The sequence below is a fragment of the Topomyia yanbarensis genome, chromosome 3 (genome assembly GCF_030247195.1).
Source record: "Topomyia yanbarensis strain Yona2022 chromosome 3, ASM3024719v1, whole genome shotgun sequence".
Lineage (NCBI taxonomy): Eukaryota > Metazoa > Arthropoda > Insecta > Diptera > Culicidae > Topomyia > Topomyia yanbarensis.
In genome coordinates this window covers 372697674-372714860 of record NC_080672.1, presented here as the reverse complement: position 1 = coordinate 372714860, position 17187 = coordinate 372697674, and the positions used below count along the sequence as shown (strand labels likewise).

General features: G+C 39.1%; 1 protein-coding gene across 5 annotated transcripts in view; it reads right to left on the bottom strand.

Annotated features, from left to right (window-relative positions):
- Positions 1-17187, bottom strand: part of LOC131688433 (protein dead ringer) — a 364954-nt gene that overhangs the window by 83683 nt on the left and 264084 nt on the right. The gene's annotated exons all lie outside the window — the stretch shown is intronic.

Below are 17187 nucleotides of genomic sequence, written 5' to 3'. Positions count from 1 at the left end.
GGAATTTCTTAATTCCAACAACTTTATACAACATTTACAAAATTGGAAAAAAAATTAAGAAAAGTGACTATGAAATAAATACTTTTTGAGTGCCTTCCACAAACAACGCGCTTTATCTCTCACTTTTTTTGGACAGTTTTCATGTTTAGTTTAGTTTTCTCCAAGTATAATTTTCTATAACTTTGTCATTGACATCAAGGTTCTATCCCGAAATTTACCAGAAATATTTTTTTTCTTACTTTTAAACGGATTTATCGCAATTCAGTATACATCAAAAGAAGCTTCCGTCCCAAAAAAAATATTGCTAACACATCAAATCACTCAAATCAACTCCTAAAGTAAACTTAATAAAACGCACGTTTTGGTACCACTGCGACCACTGTGCCGTGAATTGAATAAGTTCGTAAAAAAGTGTTCGTTATTTAGCATTTTTTTCGTGAAAAAAGTTCGCTTCGCATTCTTATTTCAAATCGTTTCGTCAAAGTAGTTCACAAAATTTAATAAATATAACATAACAATACGGGTATTTTTCGAACGGGCTTGACAAGTAGATAATGGAAATGGCTGCTTAGTGTAATTTTGAAAACCAAGATGGCGACTTTCGGTTCAGCGAAATTCTCTATAACCGTAACTATTAAAGTATTATTTAAATTGACTTGATGAGTAGATGATGAAAATCGATGAGTGACACCATTTTTAAGGCCATGAGTTGAGCAAAATTTTCTATACCCATATCATCCAGTGCGAACCGTTTGCCTGAGCTAAGTGAACGATTACGCTTCATTGCTGAATAGTGTACGGATTTTTTCGTCAGAGTTGGTCAGCTTACCTAAATAATTTTACCACCCTGGAAATACTCATATTGTTGAGGTTATAAAGAATTTATCTAAACCGGAAGTAGCCATCTTGGTTTACAAAATGGCTTCCGACATCGATTTGCGTCATCTACTCGTCAATCCCATACTGAAAATACGGTCATTGTTGAGGTCATAGCAAATTTATCTAAACCGGAAGTCGCCATTTCGGTTTTCAAAATAGCTTCCAATATCGATTTCCGTCATGTTTTCGTCAACCTCATTCCGACAATATCCATTTTGTGGAGGTTATAGAGAATTAATCTAAACCGGAAGTTGCCATCTTTAATTCCAAAATGATTCCAGCCATCCATTTCCGACGTGTTCTCATCAACCCAGTTCTGAAAATATTCAACTATTATTAGCAATAGTTAGCTAAAATATGTTTTATACAACTTCCCACGGTACTGCACGTAGAGTAGAATGGGGTCAAATAGGTATGAGGGTACAATACTGCCCATAAAAGCATAAGAGTCCCATATGGATTTTTGACGAAAATGAGTTATCTGTTGGATTGTATTCTGTATCACCACTGAATCACAATGAACAAATAAGATTACATGGTTTGTTATGAAAATACCGAAAAAATACCAAAACATGGTTGTCCCATCCATAAGGCTCAATGAGAATGTAAATCTTCAATAGTGTTTTTCTCGGCTTGCTGTTTTTCAATATGGGACTCTTATGCTTTTATGGGCAGAATAGGTATTATCTTTGCTACGTTATTTCAGAAGTCGCTCATCTTGTGTGAATTAGATACGCGATAGAGTATATCGTTGACGGCTGTCATTTCGGCTGTTACCGTGGATCACCTGTACTAGTTTCGGCGCCATTTATGTTTTCGCGAGCTGTTCAGCGAAAATGCATTGTCCTTCGTCCTCTGTAAAGTACATTTAATCAATGAAAAAATTGTCAAGTGAGTTTGTTCTGATGTAAAAATTAATGATGAACTCTAGTTTTGTATTGGTTTTTCGATATTTTTGTTTTTGAAAAAAGAAAATACGGACATCAACAGAAACATATGCTTGGGGGTACGATAAGTCAGCCGTTTAGGGGACACTATAGGTCACTACTGATCGTCGCACAGCTAATCAATCACGTGAGCAGGAATGAACAGCTTCAATTCCACACTCTAGCGACGACGAAGACACCGAAGAAGTCATTCGCAAATATAAAGCAAGACTCAGTTGCCGAAACAACTTGCTCCTTCAACATTTCCTTTCGCTGTTTCAAGATTTTTCACATCATTTACCACTTCTCATTTTTTCACCTGAATAACGTAAATTTAATTTTTAGATAATCTGCTGTGTTGATTGATTGTGTTTAGATTGTTTAATTTAACCTTAAATATAGTAACCTATCGTACCCCCAGATTTTAAAAACATCGAAAAAAGTACCTTCGCCTTATTGCAAAAATACCGCACGAGCTTGCCAAAGAAAACTGACCTACTTGACCCCACTCACTCTACTTAGTTCGTAAAAAATAGTTCGTCATTTCGAATTTAGGCCCTAAAAAGTTACAAAAAATCGATTATTACGAAAAAACCTGTCCACCTAGTGGTGCAATTGTGCCTTTCTCATTTCTCCAAACTGTAATTCCATGGTTGATTATGTTCAATATAATTATGGGTATGTCTATTACATTCTTGATGTACTTAGCACGTATCCCACGACTACCACGAACGTCGACGCTGACACACTTTAAATAAAAAGTATTATATTTAATTAGTTTAGTTATTTTTTGAAATGCTGGGGAAATGGGTTTGGACGTAGAGGGGGTTAGTAGAGCAAGAGTGGAGGATGCGTTAGAAATCCTTTACCTTATTTCGGTATGCGGAGTAGATGAATGGAATGCGAATGTAAGGGTGGTCCAAGGGGAAAGGGGAGGTGATGAAAGGGATGAGGTGGAAGCGTATGATGGAGGGGGGGGGGGGGATTTCGTACCTAACTGCTTATTATACCTTCCAATCGAGACTTGGTTTGGTTTGTAATATGCCCGGAATCTGGGACTCCCGGAATTGTCGATAGGGGACAATATATTCAAAGAATGTTTGATTGGCAATCAGTGATCTAGAACTGCTAATCGATGTAAATTAGTGATCATTCCAATAGATTTTTAGTCTCTGAGGTATTACGTTTGTAACGGTTCATATGGTAAATTCCAGTGTGACCTTACTAACCAACCTGTATCTCCGGAACCAAAAGTCAGAATCGAATGAAATTTAATAACAGTCAATAGAATCACTGTATCTTTCATTTGAAATCAAGTTTGCAAAAATCGGTCAAGAATTCGCTAGGAAATAGTTGTGCCATTACATTAGCTTAGGAACTTGGCGAGTTTCAAGAGCCGGCATAGGTGGCCAATGTGGTCAAAGCTACTTTAATTGGTCATTACTCCAAGCCCGCAAACCCAAGTAATGGTGCACCCATGTTATTACGTCTTTCGGACATCATGATATTACCAGTTTATATGGGAATTTGCTGTGTGACTGCACTTTTCACCCCGTAACTCCGGAACCTGAAGTCGGATCAACTAAAATAGCAGCTTATAGGAGCGTTATACCTTGCATTTGAAACTAAGTGTGTGAAAATGGGTTCAGCCATCTCTGAGAAAATTGTGTATTTAAATGACATACACACACACACATGCACACAGACATTTGTTTGAATCGAAAGCTTCTAAAATGAAACAGGTTGCAATTGGAAATTAAAATCCGCAGTTAACAATATACTGACAGAAACAACACACCAAAATTTGATCTTCATAGTTACATAAAGTTGTTTGAGGATGAAGAAAAAAAGAAGGATGATGGCGTAGGACCAGTTGGATTCATATTCATTGCTAGACTATACATCGAAAGCGATTTCTTAACCCATTATTGCCCAACCTACTATATATAGTAGGTGCTAAGAATAACTCCTATTACTCAATTAATAACGCAGAACAGGCATTATCAACGAGTTAATATTGTCCATATACTCTTGCAAAATACGTTTAGAGAAGTTAGAGTGGTTAAACCGGTGTTTATATTTTGTTTTTAATCAATTTTTCCTTAAGGGGTTACACATTTTTGTTAGGATGAAAAAAATCGATTTTTTGTAAATTAGATATTCTGAAACTACATACGCTGAGGAAAATTTTCTCAAAGTTTCATTAAGATCGGGATCTTGAGTTACATCTATTCATAGACCGATACCCTTTGACCACTCGTAGGCGGTGCGTAGTGTTTGATACGCTAGACCGTTGACTCGCTGCACCGACAGTAAAACTCGATTATCTCGGAGTTGTATTTTGTTGAAAAGTTCATCCGCGGCGATCACGTCTCAGGAACGGATTAACCGATCAATCTTAAATTTTCACTGGTTGTTCCTTATTATATCAGCTACTTTGAGTACAAAAATATTTTTAGTGGAATGACCACATCATTTTTCTTCGATCGGAAAACACAATTTGTGATGCGCGTGAAAAATATGTTGGGCAATAATGGGTTAATATGACAGATGGCGTTCGTTCTTCCACCCTTGCGATATACAATATTAACAACTCGGCCTATTTTGTCTCAATACTAACCAGTCCAAAGGAGTGTCAGTGATCATTTATGTGCCTGTTCTACTGGAAATAAGAATATTTCCACCATTTCAATTTTGGACCACTGTGCACCGTAACCATTAAAAGATTCATGTCACATTTACAAAAAATGGCATTCGCTACGAAGGACACAACTACTTCCGAGTATTCCAAATGGTGTATTTGCGGTGAAAACCTAGTTAGACCGACCCATTTCCTCCGACAAAGTATGTTGCGATAGTAACAGAGAGATTTCCAGTTGCTCTACCTGAAGCACAAGCAACTGACGAATTTGTTGCAGCTGTTCAGGTAATACGGAAAACAGCAAAAGTCGAGGAAGCTCACACTCGTGACCCGTAAAAGGTTAAAGGCAAGGAAGAAATCAGATATTGTCGAACATGGAGGCAGAAACCACGATGATGACACGGAAGTATACGGCATAGACCCCCAAGAATCAATTGGTGAGAAAAAAATATTTCCCCACCTCGTAAGCATGTCTCCACGGGCAATGATTGGTAGCTCGCACGAGACCATCAAAACACGTTTTATTATGTTTATTGTTTATATTATAAGAATATATAAAAACCCACGGCTAGTTAAAGCAAAGAACTGAGTCAAATAAACCAATTATATAAGCATGATAACGTAGCCTAATATCTGCTTTAGATCTGCATATAGGGCAGTCGCAAAGAGCCGTTAAGTCCTATATTTTTATATAATACTGATATTAACCAGAAAAGGTGAAATATTGTGCTTTTTTGTGCAGAAATTCACGGCCCGTTTTCTGCATTTCTAATGCTATTATATAGAGCAAATTTTAAAGTGTGATATTGGCACTAATTTGGTTCTCATACAATATGAATAATGGTTTTACGACAATTACCTTTAGTCAGTCTTGCTCGAACGGATGTATCTTGACTCGTCCTTAACGGTACCAGCGCTGTTTTTCTGCAAAGGCTATATTGCATATGTTCGAATGCCATAAGATATGCCGATTATAATTCTCACGGGAAGAAACATAAAGAATAAATCCGCAGCATTACCTTAACATTATATTGACTGTATAATTGCTCTAAAATAGTGCCAAATGCACATTTAAAGCATACTTACTTTAAAGATCCTTGAAACATATATGCTTTATATAAGCTTTATAAACGTAAATAGAGGGCTACATTTCGGCTGCGTCTGTGTGCATTTCCAATGCTAATATAGAGTTTGATTGCATTGAAAAGATTTCAGTTGGCTAATAACGATATAGCCGAGAAGACATTCGTCATGCGAAGAATGCGTCCCGTACTAAAACACTGTTCATCTGGAATACCGTGATATTTTTAACAATCCTACAACAAACAGCTAAAAAATGTTAAAGTAAATAGGGTAAAAAGTAGAAAAACTTCGGTTTACTGAGATGCGAGTCCATCTACCCACGAATTAAATACACTCGTAGTATTATTAACTTTGCAGATATGAAGAAACACACACAGTAGCAATATGACTAACGGTCGTGATTTTGTCCGTTTTTTTTCAATCGAATGTCAGTCGCTGCTAAATCACATTTTAGTCAATCAATCATAATGAGCTTAGTGTTGCAATCAGCTGAACAGCATTTTAGTCGCTCCATATGGTTTTCAATTACTGTCCATTTAAGTTTGAAAACAACGTGATGGTACAGCGAACAGATGTCAATTAGCAATCACGAAAAGCGACTAAAATGTTGTGACTGGTTGAATCAATAAGTCAATAAGCTGGGATTATCGTTTCGATCTTATACCATCAGAATGTGACAGTCTACCGTTTCCTTTTTGTTCGTTATGGAATACTATGAGAGAGATCATCAGAAATTACGGAGAAAAGAGAGATAAAATCAATCAATTGAAATCGATTCAAGAGCACCTCCGCTATCTATTCTACACACTCAACACGAGTACTTTCGGAATTACGCTCCTCGGGATATAACGCTTCGCTAGGGTTTCGCTTGGGAACACAAGTTGTGTCTCCGTTTTTTTGTGGAGCAAGCGTAAATCATGCGTTAGCTTAGTCATGTCACTAAGTTAGTGTCGCATTCTGAAGAGACGAAGTCGAAACGCAAATTCCGTAACTAATTGTGTTATGCTTTATTGTTCCTAGATCGATGAATTTAACATATCACCTCAGACACGTTAAAAACATTCGAAGAAGCTTTTCATGCCTAAACCGGTGACAATTTTGCAGAGCTACATGAACTTTCCTATTCAAACTCTTCTTTCAAATTGCATCAACTATCTCCCACCTCACACGACTACCGTCCAGAATTATTCGATTCAATAAACCACCAGATTCGTCGCAAATTGGTTTTTCATCGCTTCCCCGTCCGATGAAACCACCCTGGAGCTGCGTGCTGGTGGTCAAATTTCAGGTTCCCAACAGCTGCGATCGGAAGTGACATGAGATATTGCGAAATCCGAACCGGCACCGCCCGTCGTCACCGCCACCGGTGAAAACCTCCTCTCTCGCGGGCAAACAGGTGAGACTGCCCGAATCGATACCACCGCGTCTCGCGTCGTGGAATTATAAATTTGATTTCAATTAGCAATAAATCTGCTATCTTTTTACACCTTTTTATATTGCTCGTAAATTCGCTCTGGGAAAGAGATCTGCTGCTTTGCATACCGACCGGATCGCCACCAACCAACTCCGCCACCGCCGCCGCAGGCGTTTTCATGGGGTATGAACTCGCAACGAGGTCGTTTCGTACTCGCCAGAAAAAAATCCGAAAGGCTTAGGAGAGCCTTAGTTTTGAATTGACAGCTCGTAAATTGATAAATTGAAGTGTTATTTTCACTAAAAAGGGTGCGCTTTCACGCCTTCGGGATCGATTAGCCGGGATCACGAAATCGGCCGGTTGAATTGAATGGTTGTGCAGGGTTGAACTTCAGGTCGCTTCAGCGAGTTCGAGTACCCCCTCCTCGTCAGACCAACGCTCACACCGTTAAACGAGCAGGCAGGCAGGCAAGCAGACACCAAGAAGAGTAATTCGATTATAATATTTATAAACTGCATCCGTGTCGTAGCTTGTGGCAGAGCTACGGTATGTGTGTCGTGTGGTGTGTGATGCGGGAGAGTAAGGGGTACCCGATCCGGAACGCGACGTGATAACAGCAACAATTTAACAAGACTTCAACAAATTTATTTATTGGTCATTGTTCATGCTGCTTTCAAGTGCTTGACTCAGTTCGGCTCTTTGGGTGGTGCATGGCGGTGGTTTCGTGGACTGCGCGCCGCTATTCCGTTGGCTTTTGTCTTAACCAAATGCTAACGCGCGATCGTTGGGATATAGTTTTTCCTCGTCAATGGAAGGCGATAGGGCAACCGAGCTAGTGGCTCTACCTATGGCTTTGTTTATGACGTGGAGAAGAACGGGATGGTGTTGGAAAGACGATTAGTATGGTGCCGTTAAAAAGGCCAATTATTTCGCTGTAGAATTCTTAACAAACCTATGATTAAAGCGTAAAAACCAATTGTCAAAATTCACTTTTAGGAGAATTTATGAAGAGACCGCAGCAACCAACAAAAGAGAACACGTTTCCTTCGCACCACCTTGAAGTTATCCGCACACACTCAGTTCATAAATCTCTACTTATCTTAATAACGAGTACAGATGTCGGTTGCTAAGCATTGCGTGCACCCAATTCGTGATTTACGAAGAAGCGGCAGGTCTGCTACTTTAAGCTTTTCTACACAACTGTTTGAGTCTACCAAGTTCTGCTTTCCGCCAAAAAATTCTTCTAAATAACACAGCAGATATGCCTCTTGATAGGCTAATACAGACTATGAGTGAGTTTGTCTTATCCATGATCTCATCCTAGACACTTGGATATTCAACCGTTGCATCCAACATCCATAAAACTTAGTTGTCAAACCCTCTTCATAGAGGATCGTAGATTTAAAGTTACGACATATTTGACATATTTAAATTATCAAATAAGATAGAGCGTTCAATACAAATCTCTTTCTAACTCATGAGTAATACTGTCGGAGCAGAGAGTATCATCGGACACTTCTTTCCTGCCAGATCGTGCAAATGTAGACGTGATTGGTCACTAGTTGGGTGTTTTGGTTGCTTGGTACTAATTTACCGGGATTCATCAAGACTATCCTAATGATATTAACTAGTTGATTCGGGTTACATGTTCCACTTCAGCATTCGTTTTGTTCTTGTGTTTTGCCTTAATGTTTAAGCACGTTATTTATTGTTCAATTTGTAATCTCGAACACCTTTTCGATCATTCCTCCTGAACACGGTGGATTTTCAACAGGAGTGTGATATTTTTTATTTCATATCTCTCGCGTTTCATCTTCTTTATCTTTTTAATGTTTGCCAATATTTATATTCATCTCGAATTTTCAAACAGAACGCAACTCAAAACTTTAAGTAGTTCGAAAAAAGTTCTTATGCAAAATTTAAGCTCAATAGAACATGATACGAGCTCGGGCAAAGCGGACAGGGTACAAACATTTTCACCCGTGAGCTGACAGTTTGCAATTTCAAAAATCGAATTTTAATTTTTAATGCAAAGTTTCTTAGAAAGTCCTGAAAGGTCGAAATCAGGTGTAATCTCAAAAACTTGAGTATTTGAGAATTTTTTAGTTAGCATGAGATTTGAGACAAAAACTCGGTTCTCATTTTATATGCGAAATGTCTTAGAAATGCATGAATCGTCAATTAGAAAAACAGTGTAGAAATTCCCAGACAGGCAACTTTTTCTAAAATTATAAGAAATGTAAAAAAATGCACGATATGATACAAGATCTCAACATTTGATCCACTTCTAAGGCAATTGGAATCAAAAAAAAAAATTGCTGATTTTCTAGACCCAAGTCTCCACTCAACTCAAAAAATTGCTAAACCCTATTAAGGCATCCTTCAAAAAATTTAAAAATGACGCAAGATCTCCGCGTTTCATGACATTCTAACATTTGATATAAAATACAAACGAACATGATTTTCGAAATTTCAGTCCGGTTATTGAATTCGCTGCTAACTGTTTTGCCATACATGTCATTGGCACCCTAATGTGTATGAATCAATCAAATTTTCACTGCTGAACAAACAAACCGTCTGGATCATAACCCTTGCATTATTTTCTAGCTACGTCAAATGGAAGTGCTACAATAGCTGACACTTCACTTAATGTAACATAAAAGTATTTGATTTTTAATAATCGCTTCGCCATGGCTATCAGTAATGCGAGCACATAGCTCTACTTACCGCTTTGTTATTTTACCACTGTACAAGCAGTACAGTGTCGATACCTCCAACTTTGAAGTGAAAATGATTGAACGATAGAAGAAAAAAGTTGCCGTGCGGGATAATCATCACCATTATTGTGGCTGAAAAATCCAGGAGCTTCCGAATCATAAACAAATATATTTCAGACTTTCAGCTTACTCGATCTTGGCTAGCCATTCTCTAGTTTCCTTGAACGCCTGCCACACTTTGATTGCACTTAACCAGCGAGAGCGTTGTCTGCCCCGAAGTTAATGGTTTCTTCCAGGCTCTCTGCTGAGCATAACTTTAACTGGTCTCTCTTTCGGCATTCGTGCTACAAGTCCAGCCTACTGTAGTCGGCCATGTTTTAGCACAATGTACCAATGTAACCAATATAATGTAAGTGGTACAGCTCGTGCGTCTGCTGTCATTTTTTTATTTTCTGCAGTGCCGCCGATAATTGAAAACCGAATTCTTCTGTCAAACACAGCAAGCACTTGATAGTCTGTTTCCTTAGACGTCCATGCTATACAGAGCAACGGTCAGTATCAGCGATTTGTATAGTGTAAGCACGTCTGTAGGCTACAGGTCCTTAGCCGACTACGTAAACTGTAAAAGGTCCTACTCGCAGCCGCAGCACGCCTTTTTACCTCAAGACTAACATCGTTATCAAAGATTGCTCTGCGATCAACGCTAATGATGTCAATGTCAACCATGATGGTTCCATTCTTTTAAATAACAGATCTTCGTATCGCACCATCGACTGCTATGACAGAACACTAGATTAGAGATTGCATCGCCCTGCTTCAATCCATCTAACATCACAAATGAGTCGAATGTCTCGCCAACTAGATATGACGCTTGATTTTGACCCATCCAGCGTCACACGAATCAGCTCAATCAGTTTTGTCAGAAAACCATGTTCAAGCATTATCTGCCATAGTGCATTTCATTTCACAGAATCGTACGCCGCCTTGAAATCCAGAAACAGGTGGTGAGTCTGCAAATTGTATTCTTGGAATTTAACCAGAACCAGAAAATTTGGTTCGTCGTTGACCTTCCTTCTCTGAACCCGATTTGGTAGTCACCGACAAAGGATTCAGTCAACGGGCGGCGATCAAAACAAATCCGAAGCATTTCTTCCTACACACATATCATTCCGACCACACAGTGAATTGCTTCATACAGCCGGTCACTCCTAATTTTTTGAAAGTTTGGTTGGGATGCCGTCCTTCTCAACGGCCGTAATGTTTTTCAGGTGTTAAATAGTCTTTCGCACTTCTTCTAACGCGAGTAGATTCGCAATCTGTTTGTGTCTTCTCTCCCCTCCCAATCCTCATACTTTTTGTACCTTCTCTACTCGTTTGACCGTTTAATAGCAACTCAAAGTGATCCTATCCCCTGGCGGCCACTCCTGTATGTCAATAGATTCCATCCCGCTCATTAATATTGTGTGATCCTTTTCGTCCTTACGTTGATGTAGTGTTCTCTCTGCTGGTCACGTTCCTTGTACTGACGTGTAGCCACTGCAAGCATTCGGCTTATTGCCTGCTTTTTCTCGTCTATGACTCTTTGACACTCACATAAAATCAGCCATTCCTCGTGTGGTACCAAACACATTCGAGTGGTTGTTGTACTGATCGCCTCATGAACCTGATAACATATTGTGTTCAGCATCAATCTTCGGTTCGTTCGTCGAGTTTTTGGGTACAATCTTCCACAACACCCGCAGCTGACAGTCGCAGTATGTTCAGTCGCATAGTTCTCTCAGGCCTAAAGGCAGTGTTGCTGGATAGTTTTGCGCGAATCTTACACACCACCTGATAATGGTCAGAGTCGACATTCGGTCTTCGGAAGATCCCGACATCAATGAGTTCGGAGAAAAGTTGACAGTCCATCAAAATGTGCGACTTAAAAAAAGCCTGCGTCTGATCCACGATCACTTATTAAAACTGAAAATGGTTCTTAAGTTTACGGGATTCTCCCAAGTACAATTCCACCACATACGCAGTGCCATTCTGATAATGTGCAATAATCTGGCTAAGACAGACATGCACAACAATTTATCGAACATGATACGGACGATGACTTCGTCGAAGTTCGACGACACGATGCCAGTGTACTGCCAAAAAGCTACCACTCATAAAAACGTCTACAAGTCGCGTAGCATATTTTATGATAAATAGCTTTGTTCAGGGTGACACATTGATTGAAGTTTGCGCATGGAATTCTAAAACTACGTGCAGCCTACTGCCGCAGGATTGATCTGAAACACAAAACTAATAAAAAGGCTCTGGAGTAAACTAAAATGTTTGGAGGACCTAAGAACGGGTAAAAAACTGAAAATTTGACGTAATGTCGCGATGTCAAACTTTGAGATCGATTTTTAGCCCTTTTTACACTTTAAGGCTTCACTTAAAATAATGAATACAAAGAATTGGTAGATTTTATAGGTGCAAATCCAATGCAAAAGGTTTTCTTTCGAGAAGTTTTTGAATTGGACCGTTTTCAAATGAGATAGCACGTAGTTTTGAAAAATCATGTTTTCAGATAAACGCGTTTAAAAATTTGAGGACACTTTACATGAAATATACGTGGTATAATGTCAATATTATGTAAGAATAACACGATATTTTGGGTTTTGGACATCGCTGATTACAAATCTGAAGTCAGTTTTTCGAAATTCAAAATAGTCAAACTAATATGGCCATTAAAAATATATATGTGGTATTTTAGCCAAAATCGAGAAAAAAGGTTTTGTGATTTATAAACACGTATTTGAGTTAATAAAATCAAAAACATGAAAATGGCGATTCCAATCTGGCGGACTAAAATGTGACAAAAAGTTTTAACCAATTTTTTCGCTTTTCACCGTTCACCGCAGCAGTGGCGCTCTCCACAAATCAAGCCGTGAAATACGTTCTCGAGACCTGAACACATGTACAGTGCAATGAGCAGCATTTTGAGAACGCGCATAATTTTTTTTTGACGGTTGTCCTACTGGATCTGTAGAGTTAGGTTCTCGAAAGGGCTCCCTGTCAGAATCACATACTACAATTAGCAGACGCCCACTAAAACACTGCTTTAGGCAAATTAGAGGGCCGTGATTCTGAATGTGATATTCATTGTACGGTTCAGGTATGTGCGGGTGTAGGGACTTGCGATAGCGTGTATCATCGTGAAGGGCTCGAGCATTTGTACGTTAACGTGTTCGACCGCGTTTGTATGTCGCGTGTGCTAACCTGTATGAGGTTCGCGTGTATAACTTCTATTTTAAAACCATGTGCCTTTCGCGTATTCGCGTGTGTTCTAGAATGATCGCGCGCGGACCGTGAATATGATACATTTTTTTCGTGTACGGTTCAGATTCTAGAAGAAAGAGGGTTCTTCCATATCACTAGAGTTCCCAGTCATGTCGCCGTAGAAGGTGTGGTCTAGTGGATATGAGCTTTATTTTCCGATTGTTGCAACTGGATGTATGGACCTAAGTTGCTAGAATGAAGAGTAAAGATTTCCGGACGTGGCCGATTCATGATCTCACGCGTTTTCAGGTGCGCGTTTGAGACCGCGTTTGTAACTTTGTATGTACTAAAACGTTCACATAATTACCGGAGTTTTATCAAGTATGTGCTAGCGCGGGCGTGCGTGGATGATCGCGAAGGGCTTAAGCGTTCGTATGTCGACGTGTTTGCTGCGTGTGCTCGCGTGTATGTGACTTCGCTTGCAAAAATTTGATTTTGAAACCCTATGGTCATTCACATATTCGCGGTCCATCATTCATTTAGTTTTCGGTGTACGGATCACATTCTGACAGGGAGTGAGTTATCCCATATCACTAGAGTTCCCGGTCATGTCGCCATGGAACGTTTTGTCTAGTGGATATGGGAGTTATTTTTTCTTAATTTTTAATTTTTTTAATAATTAATGTGGACCTACACTGTTGGTGCCGAGGATAGAGACTTCCGGACGATCCCGACTCATGATAACGCGAGCGCGGAAGTTTGTAGGATGACGCTTGAGATCGCGTTGGTAAGTTTATGAGTGCTCAGACGTTCACCTTATCACCGGGGTATAATCATGTTTGCGAGTTCGTGGGCGTAGGTTGCTTGGAAAATCGCGAGGGGCTCTAACGTTTGTACGCTGACGTGATTTTGTAACATATTTACGTGTGTTCCATAATGGTCGCGCAAACCGTGAGTCTGATATCAACTTTTCGGTGTGCGGTTAAAACTCTGGCAGATATTGGGATTCCTTATATCGATAGGGTTCCCGATCATGACGCCATGAGACGTGTTGTCTAATAGGTATGAGCGTATTTTCTTAATTCGTCCAGCTGAAGGCATGGACGCAGGCTTCTAGGATCAAGGACAGACTTCCGGACGTGACCGATTCGTAATAGCGTCTTTCCTAGCAAAATATTAAAAATTTAGAGAAAAATTTCTAAACGTGACAGCGTAGGTTAAGTATTTTTTGAGTTATGAAGTGCACCAAATTTTCTCGAGGTGCCTCCGGAGATCCACTGTCACTCACTCAATATTCCAAATTGTACAATAAAAATTGGGGAAAATATTATTCAAATGTGTCGTTGTTATATGACATTTCACTGAATAATCTAGCAGTTTATCGTAAAAAAACTTTAATGGAAACGCTTTATTCACCAAATATACCATACCCAACCACTCCGTTAAGGGACCGTATGGTATTCGAGATCATGGAAATTTTATCTGCATCCATCTAATATCACAAACAATTCGGATGTCTGTCCCGTTATTCTGATGCTTGATTTTGACCCATCCAGCGTCATACGTATCCAATCACAGTCCATCTGCCGCAGTTCGCTTCGTTTTACTGAATCGGACGCAGACTTGAATTTCACAAACAGACGACAAGTTCATAAGTTGTCTGTCCGAAAATTTTCCAATATTTGTCGCATGGTAACTATTTGACCCGTTATTGTTCGTCTTTCTCAAAACCCGCTTTTGTATTTACCGACAAAGGATACAACCATCGGGTGCAGTATACTACACAGAACTCCGGACATAATCTTATAGGCGATAATAGGGATCGCTATACCTTGAAGCTATTCAATCAACCCGAAGACTCTTCTTCTTTCCCCAGATCACACAATGAATTTCTTCGTATAGCCTACGCATAACGCTTTGCACTTTGTCTAGCGTCATTTTATACCTTATGTTGTCTAGATGTATAAAAAAGACCCACGGCTCAGTGAAGCTAACGGATTGGGCCAAGTCAAATAAACAAAATATAAAAAAGTAATCAAAATCTTTAAAAGAAACAGTGTTTCTCAATTGTGCAGTCTAGCAATCCCTTGGAGTTAACTTGCGTCTGCAATGAATATCATGATTGCAAAGGATACTAAATAAATGAACAACGTATGAACAGCAATCTCAATTAACTATCAAACGTGTAATTACTAGATCATTAATAATGTTTTTATGCAGCATGATGTCGGTGAATTGAGCAACTACCAACCAAACTCCTACAAGTTGATTCAGCACAATGTAGTACGATAATTACCGATTCAATGCAAAAAAGCGTACCAAACAAATCACCCGAAACTAGCACCCGGATGCCGGTTCGGTTCAAGGAAAATTGCCTGAACCATGATGATTGATGATTTGTTTAGCAGTTCTGTAATTGATTAACATTTATGCTGTAGCCCTCAGTGCTCAATTCACTGTTCAATTCCAACCCTCGTGGAAACTTTCAACATATTTGCATTTGATTCGTCGCGGAACGATTTTCTACCTGATTACCGGAGTAGAGCACGTTCTTGCCTGTCATATTGAAACCCAATTTAGGGTGTGAACCTATTCTTTCCGATTTCAGCCGGATATTGATTGAAAACTTAAAAAACGAAAATTTTAATGAAAACGTATCAGATCCCGTTGACATTCCATCAGATATACCGAGAAGGACGAACCGAATCGATCACGAGCGTCACGCAATAAAAGCAAACATAAAATCGATTTATCAATCTCAGAGTTGTCGATATATGTTTCGTCAGAAATTGAACGACTCGGGCCTGCCTAAGAATGAGAACACGAGGTAATGTAAGCCTACCACCCTCGGCGCGAAGGAAGCAATTTTTAATCCGCACCCAACAATAACAACATTTAGTTCTCGAATGGAATGGGACAGTTGAGAAAAAACAAAGGGGAATGGTACTTTTATCGGGACCAACAGCTCAGGTGTAGGGCCGTTATTCAGATCAGGTTATCAGGTTGATATTTAAATTTTGCCACGAATAATATCGGCTTTCTCAGTAGATTTTTCCTGACCAAATGATTTGTTTTTTGAACTGTCCGACGTTTCGATAGTTTTTAGGTGCCATTTTCAAGGGAAACAAAATGTTTTTTATTAAACATAGTTAAGATTCGACTGAAAAAGCTCCAAATAGCGGCCATCCTTGAAAACAAAAAAAAAAGTTATTTGGTCCGAATCGTAGGATAAATTTTAATGGACATTAATCAGCAACATTCTAACAATGTTCCGAATATTGTGATAAATTTTCAAGGAGGTTAAGAAAAGGGTGTCGAAAATAGTAATGTAATGAATTTTTACAGATGGCCGTTTTTCGGTACTTCCTCAGTAAGTAATAATGTAAATATTTCTAATTTTATCTGACTACTTCCATAAATAAAAAAATACAGACCAAATACTGTCCCTAGATGGGACCACACACCGTAATCTATCGTATAATTCCAATACCTGTTCTGTTCAGACCGCTGATGCATTGCACATTTCCTCCGTTTGCTAATGCGACTGACAGACTATAGACTAGGGTACGGGATTCGGGTATCGATGCTCATTTTCATAAGCGTTCATATCGTTCCAGGAAGCCCTAATAAATAATTAGCCAGCATAAGTGGAATGGAGATATGGTTACTATATGCACCAAGGAACACACACAGTGAGAAGCCGAAAAGGAGGTCTTCACCTTGAGCTTCCTTCGAACCGACGAAGCGGCTTATTGTGGAGCGGGCAAGTTTGATGGTATTCGGGTGGTACTTCAGAATAGATTCTGAAATGTGCTTTTAAATTCCGCTAAAAATTATTGATATCAAGATTTACAAGTGGGAATTCAATACCTAATTTCAAATTAGTCCTGTCACTAAGTTAGTGTCGAATTCTGATGAGACGAAATCGAAAAGCAAATTCCATAAATAATTTAGACGATTTTAAACAATTTTCTCGTGGAGAAAACATAGTTTTAACCAATTTTTCTCCACTAAGGAGAAATATACCATAGTACCTAATTTCAAATTTGAATTAATCCACTTTGAACGGTTATCTTAATTTGTTCCAGTTGAAAGATTATCAACCCAGTTGAATGATACCACTCAAAACCACCCCGTCTCACGGTGCTCCGGTATTTGCATGCGTGTTCAAGTATCGAAATTCAAATGAATGGGGTTTGTAAATACCAATACAAATATCGTTTCTGTACGGTACGGTGAGGATGACCCGACAGGTACAAAATCCCTCACTTACTG